Consider the following 16,853-nt stretch of genomic DNA (forward strand, 5'->3'; position numbering starts at 1 on the left):
GGGGTGGATACAAAAACTAAGAAAGGATACAAATGTTAAACTTACCAAAAAATCTGAAGCTGCTGTTATAACTACGTTTTAGTGTGCTCTTGAGAGAAAAGATAAATTCAGCAAACTAGAAGATTTTTTTTTAAAGCAAAAAAAATGTTCTGTCTGAGAAGTAAGCTAACAAAATTAAATGTTCACTGGATTGACTTAATAGCAAAATAGTGGTAACCAAAGAATCGTGAACATCAAGCTAAATCAATGGAAAATCTCCGATCCGCACAAGAGGGAAGAGGGAGATTATTTGAAGAACAATTTGATGAAAGTTGAAGACCAACAAATGGAATTGCTGAGGCACCTCAGAAAACAGAAGGAAGTGGAAGAACCTTCATTAATGCTGAAGCAGAGAACCAGCAACAGCATTTAGAACATAGAATGTATAAAGACCTTCCTCTCTATTGGCAGTCACTACAGTCAATAATTGGGATTAATTTTTTACATAACAAATTCAAAAGATCTAAATGAAAACCACAAAATATTGCTGAGAGAGATTAAGAAAGACAGAAATGTGTGTCATAATAAAGGATTGAAAAATTCGATACAGTTCTCCTTTTAGCTACCACTGCTCTCTAGATTAATAATGGCATTGCAATGATCATCCCAGGAAGATTCTGGTAGAAAGGGGCATGAGGGAGCTAAGGAGAATAACAATACAGAAAACATTTGGGGACAGAATATGGAGTTGGAAGACTTACACTGTATTCTTTTAAAACTTACTATAAAATCACAATAATGAAACAGTGAGGTATTGGCAAAGGATAAATAAGGAGTGAAAAAAAGAATTGAGAGTCTGGGTGTCAATTGGTACACACAAGGTTAAGAGATTTTCAGTAAAGAAAGAAACCTAATTTCAACAAATACCACAAATTTTATAAAAATAACACAAGCTTTCTATGTTTGTTTGACAACTGTTCTCTCTCCATCACTAGATATTATTATAAGTAGAATATGGTAATTTTTTAGCATGACAAAAATAAATTGACATCGTGCTTCTGAAATTACCACTTTGGAAGCATTTGGTTCACAAACAAACAGGGAAGATGGACTTGCATTATTTGTACAAAAATATAATGTTTTTACATATTTACATCTTAAAACATTATATCAACTCCTAACTGACACCAGACACATAAATTCCAAATAAATCATGGTTATAAACATGAAATCCCATTACAAAACTACTAAAACAAAAACACAAACTAATAATATTTTTAACATGGGGTAAAAGAAAAAGATCACAAGAGTGAATACTATTGTGAGAGGAAAATCATGCAAACGTAAATTAACAGACATAAATGGTCAACAGGTAGATGAAACGTATTTTATTATCAAGGAAAGTTCAATTAAAATGGAAATGATAGGTGACGACATATCCACTAGACTGGATCGAGTACAATGACAATGGCGATCACTGCCATAGGCCAGCAAGGATGTCAATCAACAGGAATCCTGATATACTGCATGTAGAAATGGACATGTAAAAACTTCTTTGGAAAACTGAATAGTTTCTTATAAAGTCAAGCATACACTCACCATACAATTCATCAGGTGCACTCCCTGGTTTTTATCCAAAAGAAATAAAAACTGATATCCACAAAAATTAAGTATACAATATATTTATATGTTAAGTAGTAAGATAGCAGGCAGACTTTGATCTTCTATTCAAAGCCTCCCTAAACCAAGGACACTTTGTTCTAATAACCTGGTACTCTTTGATACTTACCTTCCCAACACAATCACTGAAGATAAAATAGGTCCATAAGCAAATGTGGTGAACAAAGCTGATGGTGCCTGTCTATTAAAAGATACAGTGTCTGGGGTCTTAAATGCTTGAAGTTAAACAAGCGGCCATCTAGCAGGGAGGCAATAAAATTTACATGGAAGAAGCACACCAGCCTGTATGATCACAAGTTGTTGACAGGATCAGGTATCAGGCATCAAAAGATCTAAAATAAACAATTATATCAATGTGAACAAGGAGGGTCATAGTGGAGACCCAAAGCCCATCTCTAGAAAAATGGACATCCCCTCACAGAAGGGTTACAAGGAAGGGACGATTCAACCAGCGTGCATTGTAGCACCTACGAAACACACAACATTCTTCTACGTCCTGAATGCTTCCTCCCCACCACTATCATGACCCAGTTCTACCTTACAAATCCGACTAGACTGGAATACGTACATTGGTACAGAAAAGAGCGCTCAACACATGGAATCCAGGACCCCTCAGGAACAGTAGTGGGAGTAGCAATACCATGAGGGGAAGAGGAACCGATAGCAATGATGGACACATAAACCACCCCCTCCAAGGGGATGAATAATAGAAATGTGGGAGAAGGGAGACAATGGGCAGTGTAAGATACAAAATAATAATAATATATAACTGATCAAGGATTCACAAGGGTGAGAGGGTGGTAGAGGGAGGGGAAAAAGAAGAGCTGATATCTAGGGCTCAAGTACAAAGAAAATGTTTTGGAAATGATGATGGCAACATATGTACAAGTGTGCTTAATATAATTGAATTATGGATTGTTATAAGATCTATAAGAGCCCCCAATAAAATGATTAATATATATATTTTAAAACTAAATGTACATAAATACTTGTTAATTAATACGACAAACTACTCATTTGTCTTAAGCTACAAGCTGGAAACCATTACAATGTGCAGCAACAGAAATTATAAAATAATTTTTGAAACATATATTTCAAACAATAAAATACTACTGAACAATGGAAAGAGGAAACTATTAATCTATATTACAAAAATGAATCTCAAAATCATATGCTATGTAAAGACACAGAGTACACAAATTCTAGATATCATTCATATGAAACGTAAGAGAGATTCATTGTAATCTCTATCAAAATTGCAGCTGGCAATTTTTGTAGAAATTAACAAGCTGACCCTAAAATGAATAAAGAACTGCAAAGGACCTAACATACCCAAAACAATCTTAAAAAGAACAACAAACTCAGAAGACTCACATTTCCCAATTTTAAAATTGCTTTAAAAGATACAGTTATCAAGAGATTATGTTAGTGGCATAAAAACAGGTCAGTGGAATAGCATCTAGAGTAGAATAAATTTCACATTTATGGTCAACTCATCTTTTACAAAGATGCCAGGACAATTTAATGGGGGAAAATTTATATATATATGACTTTTCCACTGACTTTCTACATCGGGAAAACTTGCCGAACTAAGTCTGTTCAGTGAGAAGGAAGAATCTTTTCCACAAGTGGTGCCAAGAAGACAGATTTTTTATGTGCAGAAAACCATACACACCAATTCAGATGGATCAAGGATTACTTGTAAAAACTAAAACCATAAAATTCTTAGAACAAAAGTTAGAGGAAAGACTATGAGACTCAGCTTTTAATGATGGTTTATAATAGCAAAGGCACAAGACAAAAAAATTTTAAGTTTGTTAAATGCCATACAATTTAAAATGTTTGTTAATCAAATGATTTTTATCATAAAATGAGGAGACAAGCTATAAAGTAGGAGTAAATTTCCTGAAACCATATATTCAATAAGGCCTAATATGAAAATATATAAAACTTCTGCAACGCCACAACAAAAACACAAACCATCCCATCAAAAACTTGACATGATGCCTAATCACCCATTTCTCCAATTTCACTATTCAAAAAAAATGGCCAGAAAGCACATGAAAAGATGCTCAAGTCATCAGTAATTATAAAGAAAATTATCTTCGAGTGGATTGCCACTCGGAGTGATCTTACTTATAAACAGAGTAGAACTGCCCCATAGGGTTCCGAGGGCTGTGATCTTGACTGAGGCTCACAGCTACAATGTTCTCCCGCAGAGAGAATGCTGGGTTTGAACTCGAGACTTTCTGGTTGTCAATCAAGTGCTTTAACCCCCCATGCCATCAGGGCACAATTGAAGCACTGCCATTGACTTGATGCCAACAAACAGCGACCCTCTAGGACAGGGTAGAACTACCCCTGTGGGTTTTGAAGGCTGTTAAGCCTTCATGTGAGTAGACAGCCCTATTGTACTTCCTAGATAAGGCTGGCCTTATGGATCACAGCCATCGCTATTATGCTACCTGGGGCTCCACTAGAGAAATGCGAAATGCAAACCAAAATCACGACGAGGCTACAGCCGCACTCCTAGCAGTAATAATCAAACAAGAAAGAACAACAGTAATTCCAGAGAAAATAACAGATGTGGTGAGATTGTAAATCAACTAGAACCCTGTGTGCTGTTGATAGGAATGTAAAGTCGAAGTCATTGTGGGGACCAGTCTAGCAATTCCTTAAAAAGTTCTGGTGAATGCTACAAAATGGATGGACCATGAAAACATCCGGTAGAGCAAAATAACTCAATGGCAAAAGGACAGATATAGAGAAAGCAAATAATCAAATATGCCAAAACCAAAGATGATTTCTGGTCATCAGGAGTGGGAAGGAAGAGACGAGGGGGGATCTTGTGCTTAGGAAACATTGAGCTTATGTCAAAGGGATGCAATGTTTTGGAGAAGTATAGAATGGTAACTGGGAAAATGTACTCAATGTGACTGACTTATATGGGTAGAGATGTGTTATGAATATTTTCCCTACAGTAAAATGAAAAGGTTATAACCTTCCAAAAACTCAACTGTTATTGAGTCAGTTCCAACTCATAGCAACCCTATAGGGTCGGGAAGGACTGTAATTCTTTACAGGAAATAGAAAACCTGTCTTTGTCCCAAAGAACAGCTGGTGGTTTGGAACTGCTGACCTTCCAGTTAGCAGTCCAGTAAGTCGCCACCACTGCCCTAGGACCCAGGAATTCCAATCTTAAACATGGACCCAGCGAAGTGAAAGTGGAAACAGACAGAAATTGTCCACCAATGGTCATTGAAATATTTTTCACAATCCTTAATGGTAGCAAGGAAGTCCTTGAGTAGTAGAATGAGTTGTGTACCAGACTACTTGCCTACCTAGAGGACCAACCTCAGACAACAAGCCCCCGACCCAATCCACTTGCGACAGATCACACCAGTAAACACCCCTGTGGAGCCATCATCTACTGTGTCCACAAAGAGTGTAACCAGCAGCAGTAACAAAAGGTAGAATACACTGAAGGAGTCAGTGATCAACATATGCTTGGGTAAGCAAGATGTGGTATATACATACAATGGTGTCTTACTCTGCCATAAAGAAATTAAAGAGTATTAATGACACAGGGGTTAAGGGAAAAGTTGGTGCTTCAAAGCCACTCTTCCTTCTGGGGAACAAAGATGCTATAGTCTGTCGTGGTGGTAGAAATTGAAAGGGGCAGTTCTACTCTGTCCTGTGGCATCATTATGACTTGAGATGCAACCCAACAATACTGGCTTTGAGTCTGGGGCAGACGTAAAAGGAAAGGTTTGCTTTCTGTGTGGTTTGTTTTTTCATATTGGCCACCAACCAAATGTTAAAAGTGGTAGAATAATTTGGAAAGGGATAGGAAGAATGGTTGCACAGCATGAAGAAAATAATGAAAAGTAATTTGAATTTTTGAAGGCTCTGTATGTATTTTCAGTATATTTTTATAAAAATTAAAATGTGTTTCCTCAACTTATGGCCTTCCATGTAGAACAAACTAAAGTTCTACTTTAAATATAATTAATAACCCAATTAAAATGGACAAAAGTTCTGAAAGACACTTAACAAAAAATTATTATAATCTAAGTAGCCAATATGCAATGAACAACATCAATATTTATCAATATATATTGAAAGGTAATCATAACCAGAGGTATTTATCCATGAGAAAGTTAAATCAAAGTCCACAAAAGAAACTGCACAAAGATTTCCCAGCAACCCATTCAAGATAGGGCAAATGGAAAAATGCTAATATATTTTAAAAGGAAAATGGATAAACACACTGCGATTTATTCATACAATGAAATACTAGATGGTTATTTTTTTTAATCCTACTGAGATGCACAAAACATAGGTGAATCTCCCACACATTATGTTTAAGGAAAGAAGCCAGAGACATATTAAAAGGAAACATACTGGATGACAGGATTTACATTAAGTTTGAGAACAGGCAAAGCTACTTCCTGAATTACGGTCCATAAAAGTATCGTAACAGTTGCTTAGGAAGAGAAAGGGTACTTTTATGTAATCGGAGCATTCTGTACTGTGATGGAGGTGTAAATTTCTCAACTGAAAACATCATCTACATTAACCAAATCAGACAACTAAGAGGCGTGTGTGAGCGCGCGTGTGTTTTGACTCACCATAACACGTTTCTCCTGCTGTCTGAGGAGTAAGTGTTTGCCTGAAACACATGCACCGTGTCCATCCATTCCTGGGTGGAAGGGCTTGGAGGTTATTCCTCCTTTTCGGCTCTTGGGGCCAGTGCTGAAATGAATGCTGGTGTAGAAGTTTGGGTCTCTGCTTTCCAGTCTGTCAGGTACATGTATATATGATGAGTGGAAGTGCTAGGTGAAATGGCAGTTCTACATTTAGTTGTTTTTTGTTTGTTTTTTATGAACTTCCACACTTTCCCTCAATGGCTATGTCATCATAAAAGGACAAATATTATATGGCCTCACTTATGTAAAATAAGAACCCTAGTGGTGTAGTGGGTTATGCATTAGACTACTATCCACAAGGTCACCAGTTCGAAACCACCAGCTGCTCCACAGTAGAAAGATGAGGCTTTCTACTCCTGTGAAGAGTTAGTCTCAGAAACGCACAGGGGCAGACTTATCCTGTCCTATAGGGTGGCTAGGAGTTGGAACCAACTCGTTAACAGTGAGTCTGGTTTGAGTTTTATATAAAAGACAGGAAAGAGTAAATGCATAGAGAATAAAATTTATTTGTGATGAATAAGGGGTTGGAGGGAGGGGGAAATGGTAGCTTATGGAAACATCGCAGCCTATTAGTGTAATTGTTATCAGGATATTGTCTACCTGCAAAAAGTTGAATTGATAAAAAGCTGCGACAGGCATATTTATAATGAACACACACACGCACAAACATATTTCCTCAGGCTGCTTATATAAAATCAAAAACTTCATGGGATTTAGTCTCTTCCTTTGGAGGGTTAGGGTCATGGGATCATGGGACATCCTAATTAATTGGGCTAATAGCACATTTGGTGCTTCGGTTCTGTGTATAGTGCCTTAAAAGCTTGCAAGCAGTTACCCAAGACACAGCAACTGGCTTTTCTGTCCACCTGAATCGATGGAGAAAGAAGGAAAAAACAGAACAGGAGGAGGATACGAAATGAATGGGAAATTACTTCCACGAACAACTACCTCCTTTGCCACGAGCTCTGAAGAGAATGGTGCCAAGTTAACATGACTGAATCTTTGGTTCAAGGTTCCACAGAAAAATCCTGACCAAAAGGGGGAGATGTAGAGTGGAATTTTAAATTCCTATGAACTCCACGCTTTCTGGCACATGGAGGTTGCATGAACCCTTGAGATGGTTGCCCTGAAATAATCCCTGAAACCTTACACCATCCCTGAAGTTTTCTTAGAACGAAGCAACAGCCTCGCTTAAAGATCTGTCTTGATCATTACCCTCGTTTAAGAGCTCTCTAGGTGGCCTCAAATGGACTGAAGCAGCTCCCAAGACTATTCAGAAGCGTTTGGGGTGTGGGTGTTTACATGAACAGAGGGAACACCTCCGAAGGAGAAGAGCAGCTATACAACTTGACGAATATAATCAATGTCACTAAACAGGACATGGGTAAGCTTCTCAACTGGTGTATGCATTGCTGTGTACGTTCTCAACAAAAACATCAAAATTAATTTTTAAAAAGGAAAGAAATACCTATCTTACTATATACCCATTTAAATTCAATTTGTAAAAGTGCAAAAAAAAAAAACCATAACAAGTATAATAAAGCAGGGAGCGTTCTGCTGCGCAGTAGACTACTATTCCTCCGCAATTAGTTTTCCTCCCCAATTTTAACGTGGAGACTTAGTAAGGCATTCCAACCACCCACAAGACTGAAAGACTCTTTCAGGTTCTTACATTGTCTTCCAAAATTCTTGCTGTGCTGGAAATGGAAACAAAATCTCAATATAATTCCCTGGTAGCAATATTCTACCAGCTTGAGCCTTCCTGACATAGATTAAAAGTCTGACTCCAGGGTCAGCAAGGGATTCAATGGCTAGGGCCATGCTACATGATGAAGAAAAATGCCTTCTTGAGCAGCGGTTCTCAGCATGTGGGTCGTGACCCCTTTGGGGAGTTGAGGGACCCTTTCACAGGGGTTGCCTGATTCATAGTAGCAAAATCACAGTTATGAGGGAGCAACGAAAATAATGTTACAGTTGAGGGCTCACCACAACATAGGGAGCTGTATTAAAGGGTCCCGGCATTAGGAAGGTTGAGAACACTGCTCTTGAGGGTCACCATTTCTACTTTAAAGTACCCTAAGAAAATCTAAATGGTCATATTATTTCCACTTGAAAGAATCCTAAGGAAATCCAAATGATCATGGTCTGATTCAATTTTTTACACATGATTTAAGGTGGGATGTACCTATGCAATCCACTACAATCCTCTGAGAGCTTCCCTGAAAATCCCTGGAAGTTATGCGTCTTCATGTCATATCTGCTGTAATTTTTGAAATGTTTAATTTCTTCATTTGCTTTATGGAACCTTTTACTCAACAGAAATGACCTATTGTCTCATTGTTTCTTCCCCATCTTTTACCCTTACTGTTTATAACCCTGATGTCATTCTTTCGACACGCCTTCCCCTCGGCCAAGTTCACAAAAATCACATATGATATGATTTTTAATCTCCATCTAGACCATTTAATATTTCTGAATTTCTCTCACTGTTTATTTTGATGGTATTATGGCTTTATTTTATTTATTTATTATTTTAAAAATCATTTTGGGGGAGGCACATACAACTATTATCACAATTCATCCATCCATCCATTGTGTCAAGCACATTTGTACACTCCTGCCATCAGCATTCTCAAAACATTTGCTTTCTACTTAAGCCCTTGGTATCAGCTCCTCATTCTTTTCCCTCCTTCCCTGACCCCTCCCTCACAAACCCTTGATAATTTATAAATTATTATTATTTTGTCATGTCTTACACTATCGAACGTCTCCCTTCACCCACTTCTCTGTTGTCTGTCCCCCAGGGAGGGGGGTATATATAGATCCTTGTAATTGGTTCCCCCTTTCTACCCTACCTTCCCCTTACCTTCCTGGTATCACTACTCCCATTATTAGTTCTGAGGGGTTTATCTGTTCTGGATTCCCTGTATTTCCACTTCCTAGCTACACCAGTGTACATCCTCTGGTCTAGCCAGATTTGCAAGGTAGAACTGGGATCATGATAGAGGGGGTGAGGAGGCATTTAGGACCTAGAGGAAAGTTGTATGTTTCATTGTTGCTACTCTGCACCCTGACTGGCTCCTCTCCTCCCCGAGGATGTCCAGTTGCCTACAGATGGGCTTTGGATTCCCACTCTGCACTCCCCCTCATTCAAAATGATATAATTTTTTGTTTTTTAATGCCTGATACCTGTATGGTTTTATTTTTAAATGTTAAGATTTTTATTTAAATTATTTTAAAATTTCTAATAAAATGTTTCCAAAACACAGAAAATAATAAGACATCACTTACCTTCACCTAGATTTAATGAATACGGAACATTTTTGTTTCATTCCAAAGTGACTATACCTCAAGTGTTTTTCTGTCCTTTCCCCAGAAGTATGGCTTACATACAGTTCAGTATGCATTACTCCCACAATGTTTTTCCTACTATGGTATCAATTATTACTATTATGTTTTTGAAATTATTCCATGTTGATACACTCAGACCTACTTCATTTTAACTACTATGTAATATTTCAGTGAAATAAAATAAATCCTTCATTCATTCCCCTCTTGAGGAACTTTGAGGCAAAACTTCAAAACAGATGACAATATTTCATTCCTAGGTCAGAGACTCAAAGATATTGTCTGTGTTGCATAGCAACCATATCTCTTGCAAGTTTGATTTTGACCCAAGTGAAAAACAGCCAGAAGAGCCCCATTCAAAGATGGCAGCCAACTGGCACATGTTGGAAGAGAGGCAGTCAGACAGCCATCTTTGAGTAGGGCAATGCTGCCCATTGTCTCCAAGACCAAACGAAACTCACTGCTCATGAGTCTATCCTGACTTATGATGACCCTGGAAGGCAGAGCAGAATTGTCCCATTGGGTTTCCAAGTCCCATCTCTCTCCTGTGGAGCAATGAATGGGTACAAACTGCTGACCTTGTGGCTAGCAATCCAATTTGTAGCGCACCACGTCTCCCGGGCTCCTGGCCTGTTTACAACGAGGGTCAACATCAAGTGCATGAGAGATCTGATGGTTATGAAATGTGAAAAGAGCATACGAAATGGAGTCACCATGGACAATAAAAAGGCTGACAAGAAGGCTACCCAGGATAAAGAAGTAACCAACATAAAGACTGCCGAAATTGGCCAGAATCCAAGGCTATCAGACTAAACACTTGAGGTCGCACCCCTTATCAGACTGAACACCCACACCTACAGCTACCCCCACAAAAAGTGTACAAAAATCCAGCTAAGAGCCCAGAGGGGCAAAGGAACAGAACTCACTCTCTCCCTCACTCTTGATGGTAAGTCCTCCCCATTTTCCTTAACTTGCCATTGATATGTGTGAAGGGCTATTGGAATAAATTGGTTAAGAGACCGTTTGGTTCCCACAGTGTGTTATGCTCATGAAAGAACCTGGCCCAGTGCAAGGTCACTGCCCTGGTGCACAAGCCATCTTATTCGTAAACTCCATCTTTGCCATAAGGTGCTCAAGACAAAATGCATGCTGCCCTTTATTTCTCTTGGTCCTGCGTGAGCAGTTTCAAACTGGCTTGGAGAGACCTCTCTTGAGCTTGTTTCAGCTTTTGCAGTATTCGAAACAGTGCTAAGGAATGTATCTTTCTGAAGCCCATTCCATTTATGTTGGGGTGAATGTAGGATAGAAACAAAGATATAGAATTAATTATGTAGGATAGAAACAAAAATATAGAATGATGGACTGTTTCAACATCAACATGAATGTTGATATTAGTTCCAGTGGATTTATTTAGACTCAGGGAGACCCCACTGACTGCAGAGCAGAATTGCTCCACTGAGATTTCAAGGTTGTGGACTTTCAGAAGCCCATGGCCAGACCTGTTTCCTACAGGACCTCAGGGTGTGTTTGAACTGCTAACCTTTCACGTAGCATTAGCGTGCTTAAATATCTGTGCCACCCATGAGCTCCTCAAAACTCAAACTCAAACTCACTGCCAGTAAGTCAATTCGGACTCACAGTGACCCTACAGAACAGACACCCTACAGATTCCTACAACAGAACAGAGACTTCAGATCTTTATAAGAGTAGACAACCGCATCTTCCTCCTGGGGAGTGGTTAGTGGGTTTGAAACTAGGACCTTGGGCTTAGCAGCTCAATGCATATGCCACGATACCTTCAGAGCTCCTTTTCAACTTTGCTAGGTAACACAAAATAGATTTCTGGAATGTTGCCATCAATTACATTCCCACCAGCAAGAAAAAAAATTCCAATTCCTACATATCCACTGTTCATGGTTACTCCATTTTGTATGAGTTCTACATATCTTTGCCGACAGCATCTTCAGACATTCATGATTCTGTCCCCCCAAAACAGATGAGCAAATGCTATGCAAATGCTCTTTCTTTGAAATGTAAGCAAGAGCTCAACAGCACCTGAAAACAGCATTTTCTCATGAAACAAAAAATGTATTGAATTGTTACGTATATCATTTTTGAATAATTTTTCTCTTATTGTGATTGTGCTATACATACATATGCAAAAAATTTTTTTTGCTATTTTCGTTCATTTGAAGGTATATTTTTAACTTATAATGGTACTCCACAAATGAAGTTGCTAGCATCAGTTGAGATGGGAGAATTACAATCAGAAGTAACTGCAAATGTCCAATAAGTAAATACATTTAGAATACTACAAAAAGAGACAAAGATCAATTGAAGTATAAACAGTCCAAAAATAGACTCAAATTGATATGGATATTTGGAATAGGAAAAGGATGATTTTAAAAACTAGAATGTTGAACACTTGGCTATCAATTTGGCAGGGAACTTGCTCTTGAACCCTACTTTGCAGCAAAACATTTCCACCTGTCATTTGCAAAATATTACATATAGAAAAATCTATCAAATTCTTATCAACAAGAAGAAAAAGAAATCCTTACACTCTAAAAAGCGGATGGTCTTTTACACCTAAATTTCTAAAAATAACACTCAAAGAAGTATGAAATGACCCAGCATTCCCACTGCTAAGTATCATGTCTATCCAAGAGATCTGAAAGCAACAATGCTGAGAGACACATGTACCCTAATGCTCAGTGGAGAACAAGTCAAAATAGTTCAACGATGTAAACAACTACAATGTCCATAGCAGATGAGTCGATTTGCCAATGGGGATAATCTACATACGGAATACCACACTGCCATGAACAAGACATTAAACACAATACCTGCTGCAATACAAGTAACTTTTGAAAGCATAATGATAAATGAAATAGTCAATCACAAAAAGACAAATATCGAAGAGCTTACTAATATGAAACTCTTAGAGTGAACACTTACAGATGAGAATTTAATATAGCTACAGGGGATGGAAGAAAAGGGCAAAGCAGGGAATATCTGTTTGGCTAGCAGGGAGCTCCTGTTTGTGAGGATGGCAACCATGTCAATGAATGTTGGTGCCAGTTGTACAAGACTGGTGTCATTGCTTGCACTGAATTGTATAGCTCATGTTACACATAATTGTAGAAACATGTGAAGTTGGCAAATGGGCTACCTCTATCTTTGCAATAGTTAAAAAGGAAAAAGCAATGCCGATTGTTATTTTCTGGAAGAAGAAATGAAGAACAAGTCAAATAGACATAAGACTTTGAATTCCTGAAGGAAACCATACCCAAAATGAAGACATGAAAGAGCAGAATCAGTCCAGTCGGATTAGGTCTTTCTCGGTCAATCACTCCTGAGGCAGAGTAGTCCCGGAGAAAGACTGGGATGGAACAGCCGATGACAACAATCACCATGGTAGGCATCACAGGGCACTTGTAAATGCCAGACATTGTCCCAGGTGCTTGTTGACATTCTAATTACCATCCCTTGTTTCTAGAGCAGCAGTTCTCAACCTGTGGGTCACGACCCCTTTGGGGGTTGAAGGACCCTTTCACAGGGGTTACGGGATTCATAACAGTGGCAAAATGACAGTTAGGAAGTAGCAACGAAAATAATTTTATGGTTGGGGGGTCACCACAACATGAGGAACTGTAGTAAAGGGTCGCATTAGGAAGGGTGACAACCACTGTGCTAGAGGAGGAAACCCAAACCCAGGTTAATAGAGTGTTCAAAGGGCCTTGACTTTGGTGGGTACACTGCAGCTCTGGAGCCATGGGCAGCTCTTTCCCTAAGGATGTACATGTGGCTCTGAAGTCAAAATCAAAATGAAAATGAAACTCTCATGGTTTAATTTACAGGACACTATTCAGAGAATGGTGATTTCGTTATAAAAATATATATATATGGCTCTGGAATAATTTTTAAGGTGTTATGAAGGACAGGATTGACTCTTCCATCTCCAAAGTTTGCCGACCCATGGTATTGAATAATTGGTTATTTTACCAGACTATTTTCCTTATTTTTTTTTTGGGGGGGGGGGCAGGGTGTTTCAAGATTTTTTAAAGTTTATTTTATTTTTTTTAAATCAATTTATTGGGGGCTCATACAGCTCTGATCACAATCAATACATGCATCCATTGTGTCAAGCACATTTGTACATTTGTTGCCATCATCATTCTCAAAACATTTTCTCTCTACTTGAGTCCTTGGTATCAGCGCCTCATTTTTCTCCTCTCTCCCTCCCTCACAAACCCTTGATAATTTATAAATCATTATTTTTTCATGTCTTACACTGACCGATGTCTCCCTTCACCCACTTTTCTGTTGTCCGTCCCTCAGGGAGGGGGTTATATAGATAAAAAAAAAGAAGAGCAGAATCAAAGAGCATACAGAATTCATAACCACCAGTCACATGACGGGTCTAAAGTAGCATCGTTAATTACTGCAGGACTTGGGCTTTGACTCTAGACCTGACTGACTCCTAACTCATGGTCCCTCTACGCCTACTTCTGTGCTCAAGCTAGCCATTAAAATCATAAGTTGGCAGCCAGGGCTGGATTCCAGAACTGAAGATAGACACAGAAAAGTGGAATCATTCATAAAATTCTAACAAACTCTAGAATGAACTTTATAGTCATATACTAATGTTTACCTCTTAGCTATTTTCAGTTGTATCAGAGTTTCCCAAGATATCAGCTCTCGGGGAAATTGGCTAACGGGTGTGCACATTTGCAACTTTTCTGTAATTCTGTAATTATTCCAAAGGGAAAGTACATTTAAAACAATTAGTCTCTCAAAAGAATGCTATAGATACTTTCTTGAAATGTATTGTGAGCGAAGATTCATTCGATGTATAAAGATAAAGGAAATGTTCTGCATTAAATTTTATTTATAACAGACTTGTTTAGTATTTTTAAATAAATATTTGCCTCGGTTTAATTAAATGTCTCTTTTTAAAACGAGTTCTTCTATAACAGATTCCACAGGACCTTTCTGATCATAATGATTTTTAAAATGACCAGTTACTAAGATGAGGCTGGGAAGCACAGTGGTCAAGTGCTTGACTGCTAACTGACAGATGGGTGGGTCACATCTACCAGCTGCTGCCCTGTGGCTTAAAGAAACTTCCAGACAGACTCCTAGGCCTGGAGGCCTGATGTGGCAAGTACTCTTCGGTCCTCCATGGTTCAAGTGAGTTAGAACCGGCTCAAGGGCAGTGGGGTTCACAGTAAACGTCGTCTTTATAAATTAATGGTGACCTGCTAGGGGCAACCCCTTCTCCATTCCTACCGCAGAAAGGCCAGAAGTTTGGGGCTTATAGCAGCAAGAATTGTATCCAGAGGATTAATAAAACAGCCAGATTTTAGGAGCTGCCAGATATTGAGAGAAACTGGACTTCAGGGTGGAAAAAAATGGATTCTTAAAGCAGAAAAGCTGAACGTAAGAAAAGGGAGAACTCAGAGGGGTTTGAGCAAGTAAGTCGAGAGGGAGAAAATGTTACTGAGAAAGAAGGGAGGAAATAAAACAAAGGGAACCGGTGATAAATCAGGGTTCCGGGTACCTCTAGGGAACCGAGATATGAGCAATTCTGGGATGGGAGAATGAATGATAGCATGTATCTAGTATTAAATCATATCACATCACTCTCTCCTTCGAAGTCTTCCAATGGCTCTCATCACTCAAAGTGTGGCCCAGAGATCCAGGGGGCTCAGGAGGACGTGCCCTGAGCCGCGATCTCTTCTCTGACTTAACTCCTCTAGGGCCTTCCCCTCCCTGCCCACCAGCCAAAGCAGCCTTCCTGCAGTCCTCACACCACCGGCCTTGACACTGCCTGGCTTCCCCTGGCCTGGGCTGCTTCCATGACTCACCTGCCCGCTTCCTTCAGATTGGCTCAAAAATTAATATTTCAGGGATTTGGTACCACTAAAACAACAACTCACTGCCATCAAGCTAATGCCAACTGATAGCGGGCCCCACAGGATAGGGTAGACCTGCCCCTGTGGTTTCTGAGCCTGTAACAGTTCGTGGGAACAGAAAGCCCCACCTCTCCCCTTTGGAGCGGCTACGGGTTTCCAACTCGAGACCTTGCAGACGGCAGCCCAGTGAGTAACCACTACACCACCCAGGAAGGCTCCTTGCTACTGGTAGCATAGGCTCTTTAATACTGCAGTCTCCTAGCCTACCCCCTCCCACTTCACCAGGCCCTTTTCCTCATTGCCCTGCCCACCGGCTGACTTTTACTAGAAGCAGGAAGATTGTGTCTCTGCCCACTGATGCCAAGACACAGCTGGACACAGTAGAAACGCCGTAAACAGATTTCAAAAGGTTAAAGAAATGTATCACCATCATCAAAATAAGGGAAATAAAACACTGGTGATTTTTCCAACTATTTGTTCAGCAATTAGAATAAACTTTTTCTTTTTTAGAACATTTTTTTCTTTTCTTTTTTTCCCAATCATTTTATTAGGGGCTCATACAACTCTTATCACAATCCATACATACATCAATTGTGTAAAGCACATTTGTACACTCATTGCTCTCATCATTCTCCAAACATTTGCTCTCCGCTTAAGCCCCTGGCATCAGGTCCTCTTTTTTTCCCCTCCCTCCCTGCTCCCCCTCTCTCATGAACCCTTGATAATTTATAAATTGTTACCCTGTCCGACGTCTCCCTTCACCTACTTTTCTGTTGTCCGTCCCCCAGGGGCCAGGTTATATGTAGATCCTTGTAATCGGTTCCCCCTTTCCAACCCACCCTCCCTCTGCCCTCCTGGTATCACCACTCACACCACTGGTCCTGAAGGGATCATCCACCCTGGATTCCCTGTGTTTCCAGTTCCTATCTGTACCAGTGTACATCCTCTGGTCTACCCAGACTTGCAAGGTAGAGTTCGGATCATGATAAGGGCGGGGGAGCATTTAGGAACTAGAGGAAAGTTGTATTTTTCATCGTTGCTACATCGCACCCTGACTGGCTTGTCTCCTCCCTGAGACACTTCTGTAAGGGGATGTCCAGTGGCCTACTAGAACATTTTTACATAAGGTCTTACGTTTTTTATGCTGAACAGCAACCTGGGTGAGATCGCTTCCAGCTAATTCTTCTCCTGAAAAATGCCATCCTTTATCAGAAATGGG

At 39.5% G+C, this 16,853-nt stretch overlaps 1 protein-coding gene across 1 annotated transcript in view; it reads right to left on the reverse strand.

Moving 5' to 3' along the window:
* NCKAP5 (NCK associated protein 5) overlaps positions 1 to 16,853 on the reverse strand; it is a 734,641-nt gene that overhangs the window by 640,380 nt on the left and 77,408 nt on the right. The gene's annotated exons all lie outside the window — the stretch shown is intronic.

This window comes from Echinops telfairi, unplaced genomic scaffold, assembly GCF_000313985.2.
Source record: "Echinops telfairi isolate 266 unplaced genomic scaffold, ASM31398v2 ScPeMD7_15;HRSCAF=58, whole genome shotgun sequence".
Lineage (NCBI taxonomy): Eukaryota > Metazoa > Chordata > Mammalia > Afrosoricida > Tenrecidae > Echinops > Echinops telfairi.